General features: G+C 43.5%; 1 long non-coding RNA gene across 2 annotated transcripts; it reads left to right on the forward strand.

Moving 5' to 3' along the window:
* Positions 1 to 1,514: 1,514 nt before the first annotated feature.
* Positions 1,515 to 21,508, forward strand: LOC309539183. 2 transcript variants are annotated; one of them, XR_014222750.1, is made up of 5 exons: positions 1,515 to 1,660; positions 6,856 to 6,947; positions 8,271 to 8,380; positions 18,350 to 18,412; positions 21,375 to 21,508. It is a non-coding gene; the product is annotated as an uncharacterized lncRNA (long non-coding RNA). The 2 variants fall into 2 exon arrangements; XR_014222751.1 differs by lacking the exon at positions 1,515 to 1,660 and having other exon boundaries at positions 6,849 to 6,947.
* The last annotated feature ends 306 nt before the right edge of the window (positions 21,509 to 21,814 follow it).

The raw sequence follows: 21,814 nt of genomic DNA on the forward strand, positions 1-21,814 counted from the left end.
AGGATTGCAGTCTAACTGTATCAATGGGAAATAAAGTGGGACATGAGGCACATACTCTATGACCATCATAAAACAGAAAAAAACCCCTGAGACACCTAAGGAAGCCCGTTGAAGAACCCTGATAATGGAAACATGGCTGGAAGAATATGTCTGAATATGTCATTCAGAATATGTCTGAATAAATCCCTAGAGCAAGAATGGCACATTACAGACTTACAAAACTTGGTGTCCTCCAGATGTTTTGGACTATAATTCCTAACCACCCAGCAGGGCAAATGATCAGAGATGATGGGAGTTGTAGTCCCAAACATCTGGAAGCTTGAGGAAGTTTGGGGAAAGCTGGTGTAGTATAAGAAATGCATATTATTATTATTCATTTGGCCACGTGCTTACTTGGGAATATATCTCATTATATAATATATGTATTATAATGAGAATATATCATATTATATAATAATAATAATAATAATAATAATAATAATAATAATAATAATGAAGAAGAAGAAGAAGAATTTATTATTTATACCCCACTCATCTGGCTGAGTTTCCCCAGCCACTCTGGGCCACTCCCAATCGAGTGTTAAAAACAATAGAGCATTAAATATTAAAAACTTCCCTAAACAGGGCTGCCTTCAGTTGTCTCTTAAAAATAGGATAGCTGCTTATTTCCTTGACATCTGATGGGAGGGCGTTCCACAGGGCGGGCGCCACTACTGAGAAGGCCCTCAGTTTGGTGAGAGCAATAATCACTGTAAACACGAATAAAACTAAGGTGTAAATGTATTGTTAACTATTATTATTATTATAATTGATGGTGATAAACGTTGCTTATGACTGATGAGAATGTTGAAACACCTCTAATTTTAAGGAAATGTAATTCTTTCATTTCCAATGTTGTGATTCTTTCATTTCCAGTAATGAAACCATCTTTCTTAATTTCCTACTGAACACAGATGCATTGTGCCTATGACTTTAAAAGTTATATGCTGGGGGGTGAGGGTGGGAATCCATGCCTTCTCTGGTATATTATGAATCCTCTCCACATGACTGTGCAGACTTAGCATGCATGCACCCGAGAGCAGCGTGGTACTCATGCAAAGCGCAGCGCTGGAAGTAAAGCACTCAGACTTTCCATCCCCTGAGCTCTGAAAGCTCGCAGCCCTCATCCCCCATAATACCCAGATGCCTGGGTTTGCAGATTGCACGCACGTTACTTGAAGCAATACACACTTGCAGGCGGCAGCTCAGCCAGGTGAACCAAAATTAAAAACCTCCCTCTGGCAAAGCTATTAGAAGCTGTGCCAAGCTTGTCTCAGCTGGAAACAGCCTTTTTCCATATCTTATGGAGTTCATATGAATTGTTTTCTCTTCCAGGAGGTTGTAAATTCTCTGGGTCAGCAGATAAACGGAGGGAGGGAGGGAGGGAGAACCACCCTCAAATGAAAGACATTTATTCTTTTGCTAAAAACGAGCTCCCAGCATTTTATTGAAATCAGATGCCATGTATGGTTTACTTCAAGGATGTTTTGCAGAAGCCAACTGCAGAGTGCAATAACTCTGTGGAACACAAACACACAGCGTTCCCACCCAGCAAGCCAAGGTGTAGTCAGAGCTGATTCAAGGGAAAGGTACCTGCTGAACAGACAGGGAGAGCAAACACGTAACATATTTTATCTCTTTTACGACATGTATAGCCTGCCATTTTCTCCAAAGAGCTAAAGGCACCACACATGGCTCCTCCCCTCTCCATATTATCCTCACCAGAATTCTCTGAGGTAGGATAGGCTGAGAGACAGGGGAGCCAACATTGGGGTTAGAAGGGGCTTCGGCCCCCTCCATATTGGTGGGCAGCAGGCTGAGCCCCCCCAATATGGAGGGGGCAGTGGCGTAGCGTGGGTTGTCAGCACCCGGGGCAAGGCAAATAATTTGCGCCCCCTAACCCATGGATTTGCGCCCCCTAACCCCCCAGATGTTGCGCCAGGTGCGGCCGACCCCCCACACCCCCCACGCTACGCCATTGCTCCCATCCTCTCATAGCTGGAGGTGCCGGCGACTCAACCTGGGGGCCTTTTGCAAGGAAAGCAGCGCTCTCCCATGCAGCCACGAACTGTAGTAGACCGGCTCTTTTGAGCAGCAAGGCGGCCTCGGCTGAGGGACGTGGCTGGTCTCTGCAGGGGAAGGAAAGGAAGAGACCGTGGGGTCTTTTTCTTCCTGGCATCCGTCCAAGAAGGAGTGTCTGCCTCTGGTTTAAACCTCGCTCACCAGAAGAGTTGCAGATCCAGCCGGGGCCGCGCGCTTTCATGAGCGGGACAGCAAATGCGGGGGAAAGTCTCCTGAGAGGCGCCCTCCCTGCTCTCAGAATGGCGGGATGATGAGAGGCACCGTCTAAGGGACAAGAGACCCGGGAAATCCACCTCCCACTGAACTGAGGTGGGGGGGAGGGACTTAATTGAAAAGAGGATCGCAGCTTCCTCGAAGGGAGCCTTTGACCTTGAAGCTTGCTGCTGGCAGGGTGGCTTTTTGCGGTCGCCCCAATTTGGGGCGCAAATACCCGGCGGCTTCGCCCCCAACCCCCACGAAGATGCGGCTTGGGGGCGCGCGCGCGTTTCCGCCTGACTCTCTCCCTCGCCCCCTCCCCGGAGCGTTGCATTGAGAAAGGGAGAGTCTCCCGCTCGGCTGCCACTGTTTCTCTCCACGTGTCCGCCGCCAGAGGCAGCAGCGGCGGGCGGCCGTGCCTGTGTGAGCAAGTCTGGCGGCGGAATGGTGGCGAGGTGCTGCGGCTGCCGCCGGGCCCTGGCGGTGGTGCCTCCTGGCGCGCTCTGCCCGGGCGCGGCGCTCAGCGGGCTCTTCAGCTTCGGCTTCTTGGCTGCGGCCCTGGTGCTACAGCCTGCGCCCGAGGCTCTTCAGAGACTCCGGAGGCGGCGAGCGCGCCCCCTCAGATGTTGCCCCCCGTGCGGTTGGCCCCCCTTGCACCCCCCACGCTACGCCACTGGGAGGGGGCCAACATCCCCTGCCACTGCAGGGCACCCTCCGCATGACACAGCCCCAGACCGGGAGCCCAGGAGCTGGACAAGGACTGGTGACGGAAGCCAGCCGTCACAAATGGTGCAGTTTAGCATAAAATAAAGACACAGAGAGCCAGCAATATTTTCAGGATGGTATGAGCAGCTCCTTTCGAACTTCTCTCCTCTCTGGTATGTTTTTTTATCCTTTGTTCTCTCCTGTCGCATGGCTGTTTGCCAATGTCTCACGTTACCTACATCCGGTCATGGCTTTAACCCACCCATTGCCATATAAGGTTATGCACTTAATACACTGCAAGGCACGGACATGCAAGTCACTGAGGTCAACGAGGCACCAGGTGGTGCTACAAGCCTTTGCCATGACTTCATGGCTCCCACAGACTGGGATGGGTGAAGGTGAGGGAGATTATCTCCCTCTGTGCTTTCCACTGGGTGGCATCATGTGACACATCATGTGACACGTCAGTGCCCCTGACCATCCCTAAATCACCCAGTAGGCTTTTTAGATGCATGACCATTTGAATCCAGGGTTTCCTAGGCCACAACACCGCCATACATTGAAAGCCCATTCATATGACTTCCACCGTCGTGGCTTTCTTCAAGGAATCCCGGGAACCATCATTTGTTCAGGGTGCTGGGAAATGTGGTATTGTGAGGGGGGATACTACAGTTCCCCGGATTCTTAAGAGGAAACCAGATAAAGTGATATAAATGTGTTTTAAATGTATGGTTTGAATGTGACCGTGGTCTCACACAGGGCTTTTTTTCAGCCAGAACTCGCAGGAACTCAGTTCCGGCAGCTGTCAGGTGGGCGCCATTGCCATTCTACTAAAATGAGGGAGCTCATTTCCTAGAAAAATAGGACTGGTCTTACACTCTAACCACTGGCTCTCTGGCGTAGTTGCCCTTTCTTACTTGATTTGGTTGCATTCAAGTTTCTTCCCCCTCCCCTCCCCAGTTCTTCCTAAGATCATTATCCAACTCCCCTTCTATTTCTCATTTGATCCTGACCTCCGGAGACACTGTTGCAGGAGGGAGCTGCATGCCGGAGTGAGAGAAAAGACTGTTTTTTAATGCTTTTAGCAATGTGACCTTAGGTATTGATTTAGAACCTGCTGCAGCGCTTCAGTGCAAAAAGGGAACTGTGGTAATTAAGTTAGTATCTGCACTTTCTAAAATAGTGCTGAATTGCAACAAAGAGAGAGAGAGACCCCTTTATTTCCTCCCTGCTGTCTCTCACTGAATGCAAATGCAGACACTGCCCTCTGACCCTGTGCAGCTTTCTTCAGCTGCAGCTGTGATTTGTCTTCTCTTTATGCCTTTAGGTAGGGGATGGATGGAGTCAAATCCATTCCTTCTGCTGCCCAGCTTTCTCTTCCCCAAACGGGCACTGAAGCATTTTTACACCCTACCTGACTTAATCACCCCCCTGAGATTTCTAATCGCAGAAAGAAAAACAGAAACTTGGGGAGGGGGGATACACATAAAAATGGTTCTGATGAAATTGTTTCCCCCCCTTTCCATTTATGTATGGAAAGACTCCTATCTCAACAAAGTGCATTAAATATAAAATAAAAAATCTTTACAAAAGAGATGTGATAACGCCAGCCTCCTGAAAAGTCTGTTTTTGTATTATTTCATTAGCAAAACAGAGCTGCTAAAGGTAATGGCAATAAAACCCTGAGTACCTTGGGGTAAACATGCAAATGACATGCTAATGTATGCAGATTAGCCCACCATGTTCAGTGTCCATAAAACCCCCACTAAATGCAGCTAATTAAAGATAGGTAAGTTGCTGCTGCCTGGCATTCTGCAGAAGGCAGTATATTATCACAATTATACTACGAGTGCCTTGGGGAATCTTGTCTTATATCTACCTTTCCAAATAACTTTCTTCTCCCTTTGATTTTTTTTTCCTACTGCAAAAGAGCAACCGCCTCCTTTCTTCATTTCTCAAAGATTCAGTGTAAGTGAACTGTAAAATTTAATAATGAAACAAAAGACTGGTTCTGCAAATACTGTTGAATGCTGTGCAATTGAGATCAGTAGGTGTTAAGCATGAACTAAAAGTTATTTTTCAGAACAGATATAAAGAGAATCCCAGGATTAAATCTTACTTTGTCTCTCACACACACCTGAGTCAACTCTAAGCCAATTATTATTATTATAGAACTGAATCATTTTTACTGACTACCAGCCCAGTGCTCTGGCCTGTTCTTAGAGATCTGAAAATATGAGGGTGTTGTAAATATTTTCTAATTGCACAAATGCCTATTTTTAGATGCAGCAGAGTATATTTGTTTTTATAATAATTTGCATATTTTTAAATGCCATATTATGGCTCTAAACACTGTTTTGTGCCTGGAGCCTACAGGAATTGGCTGGGTTTAAGTAGCTCAGTTGGTGAATGGATCCATTGTGTGTCCTTGGTTTTGAATAAACCAGGTTGTCAGTCCTTGAGCAGAGTGAAAGCTACTTGGTGGCAAGAGCTTCGAGGCATTTTCCTTACAGATAGCTTTAAATTCGTTTCCTGACTCGAAGACCAAGCTGTGGGATAATGCAAATGAGCGAAGGCCTAAGCCTGCTCAAGTATTCAGAAGTATTCCTGTGACAGCAGAAGAAATTTAGAGCTCAGTACTATACATGTTTACTCAGGTATGAATCCCATTGAATTCAATGGGGCTTACTCCCATGTAAATGGTTATAGGATTGCAGCTGGAGCCTTACTTAGTTATTCTACTGAGGCCACATTGTTCTGCCTCAGTCAAACCGTGATATCAATGCTTACTTAAACATTTCAGCACACACTGAGATCCTGTGGTGAGTTACATGTTGTTTGTGCCACAGTTCTGAGCCTGTGGCAAAATTATACACACTCTCTCTCTCTCTCTATATATATATATATCACACTTCAACAGTTGATTCATCAAGAGAGGATGCATAAAATGAGGGAGTGGAAGAAAATATGCAAGGCAGTGGATTCCTGTACACACTACAACACAAGTGAGGTCTAATGTGATATTACCAACAAGCAGAAAAATGGAAAGCTGGATTTTGATAAGATTGGGAACAGTGGGACACAGAGAATGTGAATCAACATTTCCAGCAGCTTGAAACCCCACCTTATCATCAGTTCCCTCCTGAATGAATTGCATGTAAGAACACTCCTCGCTTCGCCTCATACTTTCTTTCTCTTGTCTTTTCAAGTTTAAAAAGATACAGTGAAGGACTTCAGAATTCTGTTGCCGAAGTCTGCATCCTTACGATAACATTCAGCAGCCTGGTGGCATCCAGATGTTTGGGCCTAAACTCCCAACATCATGCTGCCTGGGGCTGATGGGTAGAGCTGTCAATTTAAGTTTTTCTTCAGTTTCTCATTTCCCTCCCAATCTTAATTTCAGTATAAATTACTGTGCAAAGCAGCTGCAGCAGCTGAGTTGTGTCACCAGTGGGACTCTGTGGGGCATGCCCTCCAGTCTGTCACATCCACATGGTTGCTTTGCCAACACTCTGCCCTTACCTTCCTGACTGACATTCGCCACCACCCCTGGTTTTGGCAGTTTCTTGTGTCTTGCTCCTCTGCAAACTTACATAGTTCTGAAGACCTGCTATATGACACCATCAGTCCGTCATCAGACAATGGAATTCTGCCTGCGCCATACGTTGTTGGTGACTGTTATCCTTTTTCACGCATTCACTGGATCGATCCATACATATGTGTAGTGAGGTGCAGGAACATGCCAGCTCTGTCCTTGCTTCAGACCGCAATATGTTTAGCTGAACATTGGCACACAAGGTAGGCTGTATTATTATGTGTTTTCTGTTCACACAGTTGGCAACCCTGCAGAAAGAAGTTCCCCAACTCATTCATATGAAGCCTACAGTATGTGTCTTCATGTATGTGTCCAGACCTTCAATTAAAAGGTAAAAGGTAAAGGACCCCTGGAAGGTTAAGTCCAGTCTAAGGCAACCATGGGGTGTGGCGCTCATCTTGCTTTCAGGCCAAGGGAGCCAGTGTTTGTCCACAGGCAGTTTCTGGGTCATGTGGCCAGCATGAATAAACTGCTTCTGGCATGAAGACTATCAGAGCTAGCATGGAAACGCTGTTTACCTTCCTGCTGCAGCGTTATCTATTTATCTACTTGCACTAGTGTGCTTTCGAACTGCTAGGTTGGTAGGAGCTGGGACAGAGCAATGGGAGCTCACCTCGTGATGTGGATTTGAACTGCCAACCTTCTGATTGGCAAGCCTAAGAGGCTCAGTGGTTTAGACCACAGTGCCACCCACGTCCTTTTTAGATCTTCAATTACTGTAATGTGAAAAGCGGGTGCAGCCCTCCCTCTCCTTCGTGGATTCAGTGAATTGGTCATTAATCTGTATGAAGGCCATGATTATAGAGCTGTTTTCCCACTTGAAGATACTTGTAAATATGTATTTCTTTAGATTTATGGGTCATCCAAGCTTCAGGGAAGGTAAATATTCCATAATTCATTTCTTCTCTGTTCACTATTGCTGTGGGTCTGCTCTTACTTCTTGTACAAGAGCAGTGACTTCAGGAAGGCCACCCAGGGACTCAACGGCTAAGACGGGAAAGGTTTTGAGTTCAGGTTCAGAAGAGTGGCTGTGGTTGACTTGGGAAGATGAAAAAAGAGTTCCGTCTTGTAAAAGTCATTTCTGCCTATTTAAGAAGCACTTCAAGGGAGTGGCAGCACTTCTTTCGATTAAGCGTTATTCGCGGGGAAGGGACAGCACAGAATCTGCTGATATTGGCAGAAATGGCCTTGGCTTCTTTTCGAGGCTTCCCTTGATGAGTGTTTAAAGAACAGCTTTGGATCTGGCAGTCAGAGGACTTTTCCCACTTGTTTTACTTCTAAATATTCTTCAAAAGCTTCAGTGGCCCACTGAGCATCACTTTGATCCTTCAAGCATATTCACCACAGAGGCTTACACCTACCTCGGACGATGCTCAACTCATTTCCTATCCACATTCAAGTTTCTAATTATTACTCTCAGGCACAAGGTGCTGTCAGCCTCCACCCAAACCACTGAATTTATGAAAGGATACGTAGATGGGAATTTGGGCTGCAGATGGGTAGGATGAACCCTCTGATAAATGGAGTGGAGACTACCTTACCTGGGCAAATGGGGCAGTGCCCCACCAACCTCAGCCAGTTCCCACCTGCCTTCCTTCTTCCTTACAACCAGTCCAGAGGGGGTAACACCGTCTGACAACTTCCTCCTTATTAGGAAGAAGATGGAGACAAACTAGAATCTGCCTGCCATTGGTTCTGGATCCACCTACTGCTTGACCTTCCTGCTTTCCTGTGCCAATGGGCACCAGCCACTACTGGCTAAAGGTAAATTAGTTTTAAGTTAGAGCATTCCCTCCCCCCCCTTGTGAGTACTATGCTGTTGCCCACGGCCTGTTAATTTCAGATCAGAACACCAAAATGTGAGTGTTATAGCTACACCATTGGTATTCATGTAGTTGTCAGAGCCTGACCCTCAATTCCCCATGTACTCCATAAGCAATGGTAGTAGTTTTCTGGACCCTGAGATCATCTTCTGAGGCTCTCCTTCATGTCCCTCCTCCTCAAGAGGTTCAGAGGGTGACAGCACGAGAACAGGTCTTCTCTGCAGTGGCTCCCCATCTGTGGAACGCTCTCCCCAGGGAAGTTCACCTGGTGCCTTCATTATACACCTTTAGGCGCCAGGCAAAAACATTCCTTTTTAACCAGGCCTTTACATCCTGTGCCCTCTTAAAATGTGGTTTTTGTTTTTGTTTGTGGGACGGGGGCATTGGGTTGTTGTTTTTATCTTTATTATGTATTTTGTGGTTTAATATCTTGATTTTATTCTGTGAACCACCCTGAGTCCCCTGGGTATAAGGAGGTTAAATAAATAAATAAATAAATAAATAAATAAATAAATAAATGTTCCTGAGGATGCCCACTCCCCTTTCCTCCATGGTGAGAAAAAGAAGGCCACTTTGCTGGAAGAACTTGCCCATCATGACTTCAACTCCTTGCTCAGTGGTAAAGCTTACCGACTGAGCATGGGCCAGCTGATATCTCTCAGCCGAACCAAACTCACAGGACTGTTGTGGGGAGAAACAGGCACATTGCCCTGAGCTCCTAGGAGGAAAGGTGGCAATGAAAAAAATTAAAATATTCTAATTTGGGACAGCAGTTCCTCCTCAAAGGCCGTGGTATTCAATATATTTAGCAATCTTTTCCAAAGTAAATACTTACTGATTTATAGTGGGTATGGGTTCCTTCCCTTTTCCATACCTTTGTCAGGGGTTTTATCATTCAGAATGTGAGTTTAAACTGCACAGGTCTGCTATCTTTGTAGCTTGGGCAGCTGGTGAGAAGATTGCAGTGAGAAGATATTTTGATGGCAAGTTGAAGTACACTGGATAGCACTTGAACTTGCTGATGGTCTAACATGAACCCTGGTGTTGGAGTGGGAACCGACAAAACTAATTTTAAGTCTGAACAATTGTCCTACAACCAGAGGGTGGTAGTGGTTCTAACAAACTTATAAACACTGGTTCTAACTGGTGAGCCTCTTAGATTTCAAAGGAAATCATGCTGATGGGATAGTTTGCAGTTAGTAAGCATCAGTGAAACAGGTGAACAGAAGAACAGGCACTGCTTGCCTACATAAGGACATGCCTTACCAAAATTATGACCACCAAATCTAAACAATCTACTGATGCAAATTTCCTTTTCTTGTGACCAAATATGATTTTTAAAATGCACACTTTTGGTTACCAAACTCTGTCTTTAGCTCAGCAGAATGGAGCATTCTGCTCTTCCTCCTGAAATCAGCCCACAGTGGTGGGTCAATATATTTCCCTGATAAAGAACATAAACTTATTAACATATGAGTAATACATATCATTGTGATGTTGCAGCAATGTGGGGATTTTGTACAGCATCTGATATTCCCAGTGACCTTGTAATATGGATGAAATCCAATATTAGAACCTGAAAGGGGTTATTAGGGAGAGGGGAGGGAAAGCCTTGCAAGATTCTTTTGCACAAGTGGCCTTTGTAGAAAGAAATAAGAAATGAAATCCAGCCACCTGCTGCAAGGCATGGCTATCCAGGCACCAGTCTGACCCCCCCTCACTTGACCTGCTATGACACCACCCAGGCTGTACACATAATGCAACCCAAACATCTGATCTTGCAAACCGCACTGGAAAGTGTGAGCAAGTACATTGGCACATCCCTCACGTACTATGCTGCGATGTTTTCTTTCTTTCTCCATTGGATTGAGCCATTCTGCAGCAGGAGCTTTTAATAGACCGAAAGAAAAGAGATCTATCACAAGACTGCCCTGGTCTTGCACCCTTCTTCTGTTTTAAGCTGGAGTGACCTCAGAGAGCACAAGACTAGTCCTCCTGCCCGGCCCTTTTCAAACCCAAGCCTGCCTCAAAGGAGTCTTGTTTTCTTGCTGGCTTTCGCACACCAAGGCACTGTTGTGTGACTTTAACATTGTAAATTATGTCTGTTTAAGAAAATGTCAGTGTTTTTTAAAAACAGAATAACAAGAACTGTGGAAAGGCCGGACTGTGCATTTTACTCCCAAAGTTTGAATGCAAGGAGAATGGTACATTCATCATTCTAAACCAGCAGGAAAAGAGACGAAAGATGGATGCACAATGCAACTTCAGTCCCAAGTAACGTGATAGCTGTTTCTTTTCTTTAAAGCAAGCTTATCTGGGACATGTTAGTGCTCATAATCTGACATCTGAGGCATTATCAATGCAGGTCTCTACTTACAAGCAACTGAAATGTTGAAAAGCCTCTTTCTTAAAAATTGAGGCTGTTTCCATATGATATACTATCTTAACCCGGGGGTTGCTTGGGGTAGGAGCATTTTGTGGTCCTCCAAATAGGATGACATGGGCACCCCATTGCCAGCTGTTTTTATGTTTTCCCTCCTTGAATCAACGTCATCATTTTTTTTTAGTTTTACCTATGTCGGGAGCAGTCATCTGACTATGCTTGCCATTGCATTGGCTTTAGGCTTACTATATCCTACATACTGGGGTATTTAACGTGAACATAACTCTGTGTGTATTTTGGTTTAGTGAATATTTCAGGACAATAGTGCAAATTGCTTCTTGCCTGTTGGTCCCGTCCCCCCCCCCCGGCACACACCTTAAGACCCGTGTGATGATGATTGGTTGCCAGATCCAGAGCCCATGCAGGTGTACACCCTGATGAAGATGGAAGATGGGAAGGTAGGACCCAGGGAAGTCTGAGCTCAGTCCCTCCAATTGTCCCTATTTTCCAGGTACAGGCCCAGATTTACAGAAGCCGTCTCGGTTTCTTATTTGATCCCGGAATGTCTCGCTTTTCCTTAAGACGTCTGTATTTTCACCAGAGTAATGTTGAAGGGTATGATAGGACGTCCCTATTTTCATTGGAGAAATGTTGGAGGATATGGAGTTATGCCACCCCCGAGCCAAGGAGATGAGTAAATTACAACCTTTAGAAGGCACCAGAAGGCAGGGAAGTTTTTTTTTAATGTTTCATATTTTATTATGCTTTTATTTATGCTGGAAGCTGGCCAGAGTGGATGATGCAGCCCAGTCAGATCAACAGAATAAAGGTAAAGGGACCCCTGACCATTTAGTCCAGTCGTGGGCGACTTTGGGGTTGTGGCACTCATCTCGCTTTATTGGCCGAGGGAGCCGGTGTACAGCTTCCGGGTCATGTGGCCAGCATGACTAAGCCACTTCTGGCGAACCAGAGCAGCACACAGAAACGCTGTTTACCTTCCCACCGGAGTGGTACCTATTTATCTACTTGCACTTTGATGTGCTTTCAAACTGCTAGGTTGGCAGGAGCAGGGACCGAGCAACAGCAGCTCACTCTGTTGCGGGGATTCCAACCGCCAACCTTCTGATCGGCAATCTTAGGCTCTGTGGCTTAACCCACAGCGCCACCCGCATCCCAACAACAGAATAGGATGTCCCTATTTTCATCAGAAAAATGTTGGAGGGCATGTGAGTTGTCTTCTGATTTCATCATGGATGATGGAGCTTTGGCACTGGCAGTGTAGGCTGTGGAGCTGGCTGAGGAGGAAGGTTTAAGGGGTGCCTGAAATATATGGTTTGGACGTAGCCTTAAAAGTAAATGGGAGGTGAAGAAGGTGACTTTATTTTGTTGAGAACACAAAAATAGTAGCAGCAATGGAAAGGAAGCTGTGAAACTTACTGAACACAACTCTCTCTCTCTCTCTCTCTGTGTGTGTGTGTTTTGGAACGACAGCCTAAAGGATAAATGAGAATAAGCCACTGTGGTAGTGACAAGTAAGAAACCTCCTCTTCGAATGGAGATGCATATTATATCAGATGTGACTTCAGTAAGTACAAGGATTGGAATTTTCTGCATAAATAGATAATAGAGGACAGAGGCTCTAGAGCAGAGATAAAAAGCTGAGTAGGTGTGACAAAAACCTGCTTCTCTTATGCTTACAAAGCCCAGGTCAAGCGCATCAACTCTAGGGGGTTGATGTGTCTCAAACCCCAGCAAATTGGGGGTGGGGATTGTCTGCAACAGAAGAGGAGAGTTAACTGTGAATAGGGTTAAGTGGTGGAAGAGGAAAGTCCCTAGCAAGAATTAGTATGTCTGCAGCTGATCATTTTATTAAAATAATGAATACTTTATTTTGTTTTCAATGGCCTGAAGACATGTATAAAGTTGTTTATGAGTTATTTAAAGATGGGGTTGAATGGAGACTCTGTAGTCATAGCCGTCTGTTTGGAATTCTTGTAATGAGAGGTCAGATGTGATGCAGCAAGGAACACACAAAGCACGGAGAAAGAGGGATGGAGATCCATTTATAAAGGTCAAGCGATCAGATTTTTCTTAGCGGGCACATGTGGTTCTAGTTTGCTTGTATTTTCCAAGGGCTTGTTCTCACAAGCTTCTATTTCTCATATCATAAAGATGATGGTAACAAGGTCAATGATAAATTGCCTTACTCTGGATTTGTTTCCATCATCTTTCTTCCAGCTGCTCCAGTCACTGCCTATGCTCCAGTGAATCTTCACTTCCATCAGCGTTGATGCATTGTGGCAGAATCACCTTATTCACAACTCCCCTCCTAAAAAAAAGACCCATGCCCATGATAAGATTCTTACGATAGCTCTTTGGATGGAGCTGATAAATGCACTGAATCAGACATGTCCTTTAGAAGTAGTTGCCAGCCTTTTTCTTTCTGCGAGAGTGTCATAAGTCAGGTGCAAAATATGCAGCAGTGCTACTCTACTGTTCACCGGAGTACATTTGTCAGCCACTCACGCCTTATAGTTATGCAGTCACTTCTCAGGACTACTGTATAAAATGTGACTTGAATTGGCATTGACAAATATTGTCACAGTGCACCTTCTTTCCTGGCAGTAGAAAATGAACTTAAGAAGAGGCTGCAGGATCAGGCCAAAGACCTATCCATTCCAGCATCCTGTTCTCACAGACAGTGGCGTAGCATGGCAGGGGAGGGAGGGGCTCCCGGGGCAATTGGCCTGGGTGCAATTTTTATTTAGGGGTGTGCCTCTGCAGTTGCTGCCCTGACTGGAGGCACTCCCTGCCCCACCTGCCCACCTAACTTGAGCAGCAGCATGCTGAGCAGGAGCTGGGAGAGAACAGGAGGAGGACAGGCCCTTTCATCCCTCTGTCGCGTGGCATCCCGTGCTGGTGGGGAAGGCAGGCGGACAGCGAGACTCACGGTGGAGTGGCACCCCAGCCCAAGGAGGCTCATGCATGTCCTGCCACTGCTCTGCAGCTCTGTTCGGCAGCAGAGGCCGCAGTTAGGCAACACAATACTTACTTTTGGAGGTACGATACTTGCCCTGGACGCTGACAAGCCACGCTATGCCACTGCTCACAGATGCTCTTGGGAAGCCCACAAGTAAGACCCGAGTGCAACAGTACTCTTCCCACAGCAACTGGTATTCACAGGCATACTGAATAAAGATTGAGCATTGGAAATGCCTACCAAGAAGAAACAGAAATGATCAGTTGTTTCACCACTTGTTTAATATCTGAGCTATTGCAGTGTCTCTTCTCCTGGCTTACTCATCTCTCACGCTCAAGCTCCCTTTTCTGTTTTCATTTCTGCTGTTCACCATTGCTCTTCCCACTGGGCAGTCTGAGTACAAATCACCTCTGTTTCCTGCATCTTCACTGCTATAGAGACTTCTCTGTATTTTAGGAACACTCCCCTATCCACGGCCAATCTTCCTTCCTTGCTGCTTTGATGTGGATCTCTGTTACACACTAAACACTTGTTCAGGGGTCCATGGTCACAATTCCTCAGGCACTAGACTGGCAGAAAGTCATATTAATTACAGTAGCCTTTGCAGAAACTGCTCTCAGCAGATTAGATCCCACATAGGAAGAGAACCTTTATACGCTCCTCATCAAGTCGACACAATTTAGCACTGTTCATAATTGGAGTGGCTCAAGCTGTTGCACGACAGAAGCATAAAAATATGAAATTTATTTTCCTGATACTAAATATTTCAAGTTCTTGTTTTAAGTGTTCAGAAAGTGGTCATGACCCGAGGCGCTTCAGACACATGTAATAGTATAATACACTAGCTGTTTCATTTTTTTAAAGAAAGCAACTGATACAATTTTCATTCCTTCACAAACCTTCTAAGTGTACAGCAAATTGTCTCCCAAATGAACAAACCAACCCCACAAGCAATCAGGTTTCGCTCTGAAAACACTTATTTAACTGTTTCTTATTATTATTTATATATGCCAGCAAATTGTTAGACATTTTAGCAGTCCATAAGTAAAGCAACTTCATTTCATATTCATTATGCTTCTCCAAGAAATATATTAGGTGCTCTGTGTTGCAATTTTTTACATTAATAACATGATTATTGTGACCCTTCAGCTTTTCAAATACCATAGATAGATATAGATAGATGATAGCTAGATAGCTAGATAGATGATAGATGATAGATGATAGATGATTGATAGATAGATAGATAGATAGATAGATAGATAGATGATAGATAGATGATAGATAGATGATAGATAGATAGATAGATAGATAGATGATAGATAGATAGATAGATAATAGATATAGATAGATGATAGATATAGATAGATAGACAGATGAAAAAAAATAATTCAGTCTGGAAAAACCTGTTGAACTAGTGAGGCTTTATAAGATGTCCATACATTATTAAGTATAAACATAGCCAGGGAGCCCATCTAAAGCACTGGGGCCAGCGTTGAAAAGGCTATGCTCTGACAACTCACAGATATTTTCAGAAATAGGGCAGGGAGCAGGGAAAAGGTTTTTCTGGGTTATGCAAGACCCGTGGTGTGTTTATTAAAACTAATGCTTAAAATAGGCTTAGAGATAGTTGATGCCATTGCTGCAGCATAGGCTGAAGAGGAAAGAGCTATGGCTAAGTGGCAGAGTATTTGCTTTGTTTGGAAAAGGCCCTGGGTTCAATCCCCAGCATCTCTAGCTAGAGCTGAGAGACAACTCTGCCTGCAACTTTGCAGAGCCTCTGCCTGCCAGTGAAGACACATACTGAGCTAGAGAGGCTAATGTTCTAACTCAGTTCGAGACAGCTTCCTGTGTTGCTAAGATACCCCTCATCTCAAAATGTGTAAGGAGCTATGGTGCAGGGTTCTGTTCCAGCTGCAGCTTCCAAATAGTGCACTGCATTCACCAGTCTTTGAAGAAATCCCTTTTTTAGATCCAGTCTTCTCAAAGGGCATCATGGCCTCAGTAGATCCACCCAGAAACAGAAAGGTACGTATCCTACCTAGGAGACAAGATGGGCAAAATAGAGATGTACCTGATGCACTATTTGGAGGAAATGAAGCTTCCTAAAGGAGGTAGGAACTGAGATAGCATTGAGGGCAACATGGTGCTGTAACCTGGTTAAACCTAACAAGGCCTGGGTCTGTTCAGTGCTTGGTTGGGCAATCACCTGGGAACTTGACACACCACAATGAGGTCTAATCATAGATGAAGTAAATATAGAAATTGTGAAAAGGTTTGACATGAAAGGAGGGGCACCCGTAGTGATAACTCTTGGGAAAGGGCAAGAAGAATCCCAATAGGTGATTATTTTAAATCTATTCTTTCCTACAACTTTGCCACTACCTCCTGTAGGAAAGAAGAAACATAGCACAGTGCAACTTTTTCCAGAGCAGAGTACTTGAGAGGCCTTCTTTGCAATGCATGTGACTGAGGTGATGGTGAGGCTCCCAAGTTTGCTTGCGACGTATTATGATAGTCAGAGAGTGAGAAAAAGAAGCAATGGCTGGATCCTTCTTTTCTCTTCTTTGATGGTACCAATAAAATGGTATCACTTCTTTGCAAGGTTGGTTAAATGTTGCATTTCATCTGGCTGAAAATCTTTTGTGAAAGCTCGGGGTAAATCTGTGTAGTCAGAAGTAGTCACCACCAAGTTCAACGGAGCTTACACCCAGGAAACTATGCACTAGATTACATTTATGCTGATCATAATAAATAGGGTACTGTGTGGTATGTGCTCTTTGATGTTCGCAGGCAGTACGACCCACCTGCGCAGGTTACTTTATTCTGTTTTTTGGGGAATGCAGCCCTTTAGCCAGTGATGGAAGGGAAAGAATTTTTTGTGGTCTAGTAACATGAGTAAAAACAAGAACTAGTTGCAGAGAGAAATTGAGACGTTATAAAACTGTTGTGGGCCTCCTTCTTGGGAAGGGACATGCCAATCCCCTTCTACCTGTTGTCAAACAAATGCAGACACTCCAAGTGTCCCTATTTTCCAAGATGTCCCTGATTCAGAGAAGCTGCCCCGGTTTCTGATTTGATCCCGGAATGTCCCACTTTTCCTTAGGATGTCCCTATCTTTGTTGGAGAAATGTATGGAGTTATCTGACCCCCCCGAGCCACCTGAAGGCAATCCTGTATAGGGAAGTTTTTAAAAACATTTAATGTTTCATTTTGTTTTTATATATGTTGGAAGCTGCCCAGAGTGGCTGGGGCAACCCACTAAGATGTGTAGGGTATAAATAGTAAAATTAACATTATGGAATGGGACATCATTATTTTCATCAGAGAAATGTTAGAGGGTATGCAAATAGTATGTGATATGCACTCCAGAACACACACCACTTGTACATATAACTAACACTGCCCATGTGATATGCAGGTGTTTTAGTTTATAACTTTCTCCTCACAGACAGCAGCCAGATTTCCCAAGAGTTTATGCTCCACGGTTTCTCGGCAAAAAGAGACATTGTACAGGCTCAAAGACCCTGGCTGTTGATAAGTGTATTTGTTTTCATCATTTGAATTTTAAAAAAACCAAAACAAAACAAAGCAAGATCTTCCGTTGTGTAAATCAGCTGGGCAGATGTTCTCAACACTGTTCCTTGGCCCGTGAAAAATGTGTGAGGTTTACATAGTGGCTAGACCATCTCAGTCTCTGTGTTATGTTTCTACTAATCCTATGATACCTTACAGTCTACCACTGTGGTTCATAAATCAGTTAAGGCAGAGCACAGAAGCACAGGATATAGTGCACTAAGTTCACCTTGTCATACTGGGCTCCTGTGAATATAAAGCAACTTATGAGTAGGGGTGGGGGAGAAATTTGAAACAATATGCAATTTGAAACACAGCCATTTATGATGTTGCTTTACGCTGAGTCGGACCATTTAAACCAGCATTGCCTATTCTGACTGGCAGCAACTATCAAATATATCCAGCCTCTCTCGGGTAGTATATGTTGAACTTGAGGGCAAATACTTTGAAATAATGCATTTAGGATTACCCCATCTTTCATTTCATTCCATTTATTATATTTCTGTGCTGCTTTCCACTCACACAAATCACAAAGTGACTCACAAACAATAAATAACAATAACATAATTAATTACAATAACAGAACCTCAGAAATTCAACATAAGTCATACAGTCATTTTGTTGACTATATTAACAAATCCTCACATTCTATAAAACACTATTAACAAGACAGCTTTTAAAAAAAAGCTGAACAGCACAAGCATATAAAAGTCATATTATAAGATGCACAGAGCGCTCATAATCCACAAAGCCAATAACCAAAAACAAACTTGGCACTGCTGAATTCACACACACACACACACACTCCTCACCCATACGACCACTAATCTTCTACTCAGCTAATCAAAAGACACATACACATAATGCCCATGGCAGCAATTTCATTCTGAAGGCTCCTAGGACTTGAGGGTGGGGTAAAGCAATTGGAAAAACTATTGCCTGATGGTCAGCACAAAGTCTCTCTCCTCTCACAGTTCTTCCTCTGGAAACAGCTCCCTTACCAAAGTTCCCTAGGGCTGAAGGGTGGGACAAGGCAAGTAGAAAAGTCTTAATGATTTTTTTTTAAAAAAATAATATTTATTAATAATTTCAAAATTACAGAAAAGAAAGAAAAAAATTTAAAACAACACTACAATACATAGAAAAAAAACCAAGGAAAAAAACCAAGACATAAAAACCAATGCAACAATACAGCAAAAAGATAAAAAAGAAGGAAAAAAAGACACAAATCCCATATTACATATCTTTAACTTCCATTTGCTTGTTTCATTGACCTCCTCACACCTCCCTTTTTGTATTCTAGTTTGATTGATTATTTCAGCAAATTCTTTCCATCTTTCTCAATTTTTACTAAATAATTTATCTTGACAATTTAACCTATTAATTAACTCAACAAATCCTTTCCATCCTTTCCCCATATTCTGTTATTCAAATTACCTTAAGTTATTTAACCTTATCTTACCAAAAAATACTTTAGAGCTTAACGCTTAATACTCGATTATACATAACTCCTGATATCTTTTCTACTAGAGTCATATAGTTTCATTCCAACATTTTCCCTAATGTTCATTAATTTTAGGCTAATTCCCTAAAAAAAAAAAAATATTTATAAATTTTCTTCCAATCTTCATCCAACGTCTCTTCTTCCTGGTCTCGGGTCGTGTCAGTCCTTACTGTCCATTCCATCTAGTCCATCAACCTGGTAATCTAATGTCCGAGGCCCTTAAGTCTCTTCCATGTCCCTTCTGCAGATCTTCTTCTTCTTGTTTATACTTGCACTTTTCCTTGTCTTTTGTTGGTCTATTTCTTAGTTTCTTTCCTTTCTCGTTGGGGAGTAGGTCTCTGGGGGATTCCAACCCTAAATTATCTTCGTCTCCCTTCATCCAACCAGCCCATTCCCCAGAGTCCCACTCCCCACAATCATCAATGTAGTCCAAAAAATATTTAAAACATATTTCGAGGTCTCTCCAAAGTTAAGAACCTCCTCAGCTCCAGACTCCCCCTGGCCGACTCCAACTTCAATCTTCAAAGACAGCGGCTTATGCTCCTGTAGGGCCTCGGGTCTCTCCATTTGTATTATTTGAGGTGCAACCGCAACCTCCTCCATTATCTTCTGCACTTGCCCAATCAGTACAGGTTCCTGAGTTGGTCCCTGATTAGTTTCTGTATCAATATTCCCTGTTTGTCCACAGTTATTAACAACCATCAAATCCATTTTCTCATTCATCAAATCCATCTTCTCATGCATCTGTTCCAGCAAGGCACTTGTCTTGCATAAAGCAAGCACCAAAACTTCCTCCCAGTTCATATTTAGTCAAGGTCAAAAAGGGCTGGTCCCACGATCTTAATCTGACAGCTGTAGAGTCCTCAAGTAGTCGCAGCACCAATTTAGCAAGCTGCCTCTAGAGGAGACAATTTCTATTTGTATCCATTTTTTTAAGGCAAGTCCAACAAAGGAAAATTACTTTCATTTTTCAGATATTTTGTTTCTTTAGAATGCAGAAGGCAACATTGGAATCAATTTATTTATCTTCTTTAGCTATCTGTCAAAGTATTCCATTCACAGTCAATGAACCTCTCCAAGAATTTCTGTCTCTGACACCCCATTCCCAGGTTAGAGACGGTGGAAACTTACCTTTCTTCACTCCCTCTCCTGCAGGCATTAAACAAAGCCCCCCCCTTTTCTCCTGCTTCCAGGGGGGTTTCAGTAATTATAAATGAAGGAAATTTAAACTTTTTTAACGACTTTCCAGACTTTAGCTTACAAGGTTTTCGCTTCAGTCTATATACAAAAAGTGGAAGGCGGACTTCCTGTTTTGAACCTTCCCGCTTCAGTGCCAAATTAAGATATTTCTTGATCCAATTTTCCATTTCTACTCACGGGTACTTGTTTTAAATCCAATTTTCCACAGGAAAAAGTAAGCGCTCTCCAGCAATGGCTGTGCGAAGTAGCAATCAGTTCGCAGCACTGCGCCGCTCACCCCGCTTCAATCCGGCGCCTGAAAAAGGGGTTCCCGGTGAGTAGGGGGGCGCTCCTGGTGCCCTGCCAAACCCCATGTTCCCAGGCTTAAGTCTTAATGATTTTAGTGAGCCCAACACTCTCATCCTAAACAACTTTCCTTGGAAGTAACATCCATAAAACTGAATAGGATTGAGTGATCAAAGTGTAAGATAGTTTGTACATTATGAGCTGAAATTATAAAACGTTATCCAAGGAGACGATGTAGCACAGGTGGATTTCAGCACAGCTTCACAAAAGCCAGAGGGAGTTACCACAGCTGCAAGTAGTAGCTGTTGTCTTCTGAGCGGCATGCCATCCCTTACACATGTTTTGAGCTGTATCTTTGATCAGTGTATTCAATGCAGTGAGGTCCCCACAATCTTTGAGAGGGAGTAGACAGATAAATCTCTGGATCAGGCTGTAAGTGCCCTAAGGTTTTATAGCTAAGGAAGCAATCACTTTCCCAAAGACCTGAAACTCACAAACCTAGCAACATTTGTAGAGGCCGGTTCTTCACTAGGAAGTTTTCTTGGGATAAAATTTTCTGTAGTATTTTTTGATTCCTCTCTGGAGCTTTGTGACAAAATTCCAAGCAAAACAGTATGACTCCGACATGATGTACAAAATACAAGGAATCTTCTCGTTTAAATTTCCTTGGCTCAGTTTTGTGAACTGGAGAAGAGAGAGAAGACACTGGAAGATGATTCATACTGTTTATAAGAACTTCCTCCTTCTAGTGAACCATGGATGTGTCAGAAAAAAATTGAAACTTTCCTTGCAGATATGATTTTATTTTGTTTAAAATTTCTTTAAGAGCTCGTGCTGGAGCTCAACAGGACAGATCTGGCTGACTGAAAGAAATCGCATGATGGGTTCCACTGCATTTGTCCTTGCCAGTAATAAGGCCATGTAGCCAATTTTCTCTACGAACCCTTCCCACTGTCTTCACCTTTCATTCTGACTCCATTAAACGATGTTTTCTTTTCTTTTTCAGGAAGAGGGCAAAGATGTTTAAACCCTGATCCAAAGCACATTTAACTGGAACTAAATCCACTGTTTTTCATGCAGCTTAAGATGCCTTTCTCAGTTACACATGGCTCTTCTTAAATATATAAATAAAATTTGAAAAGGATTTGTGCTCCAATTATGGTTGCCATTTGACTACAGGGGAAAAAATATCCCAGCTTTTTTGGGGGGGAGGGGAGACGGAAGGATTGAGCCTGCTGCAACAAACGAGTCAAACTTAGCAACTTAAGGATTTTGCCAGGCTTGCCTAATATTTGTATTTGCAGTTGGAATCCATTCATTGTTACTAATAAATGGGACATTTTCCTCAGAAAAATAAAGCACTGGGACATTTTCCAGAAAGCAATTGTGTTTTGGACGTTTTCCCACCCCACATCAGGGACTAGGTCCTAGGATATACACACAGGCTCGG

Source organism: Podarcis vaucheri, assembly GCF_965113315.1.
Source record: "Podarcis vaucheri genome assembly, chromosome: 8".
Classification (NCBI taxonomy): domain Eukaryota; kingdom Metazoa; phylum Chordata; class Lepidosauria; order Squamata; family Lacertidae; genus Podarcis; species Podarcis vaucheri.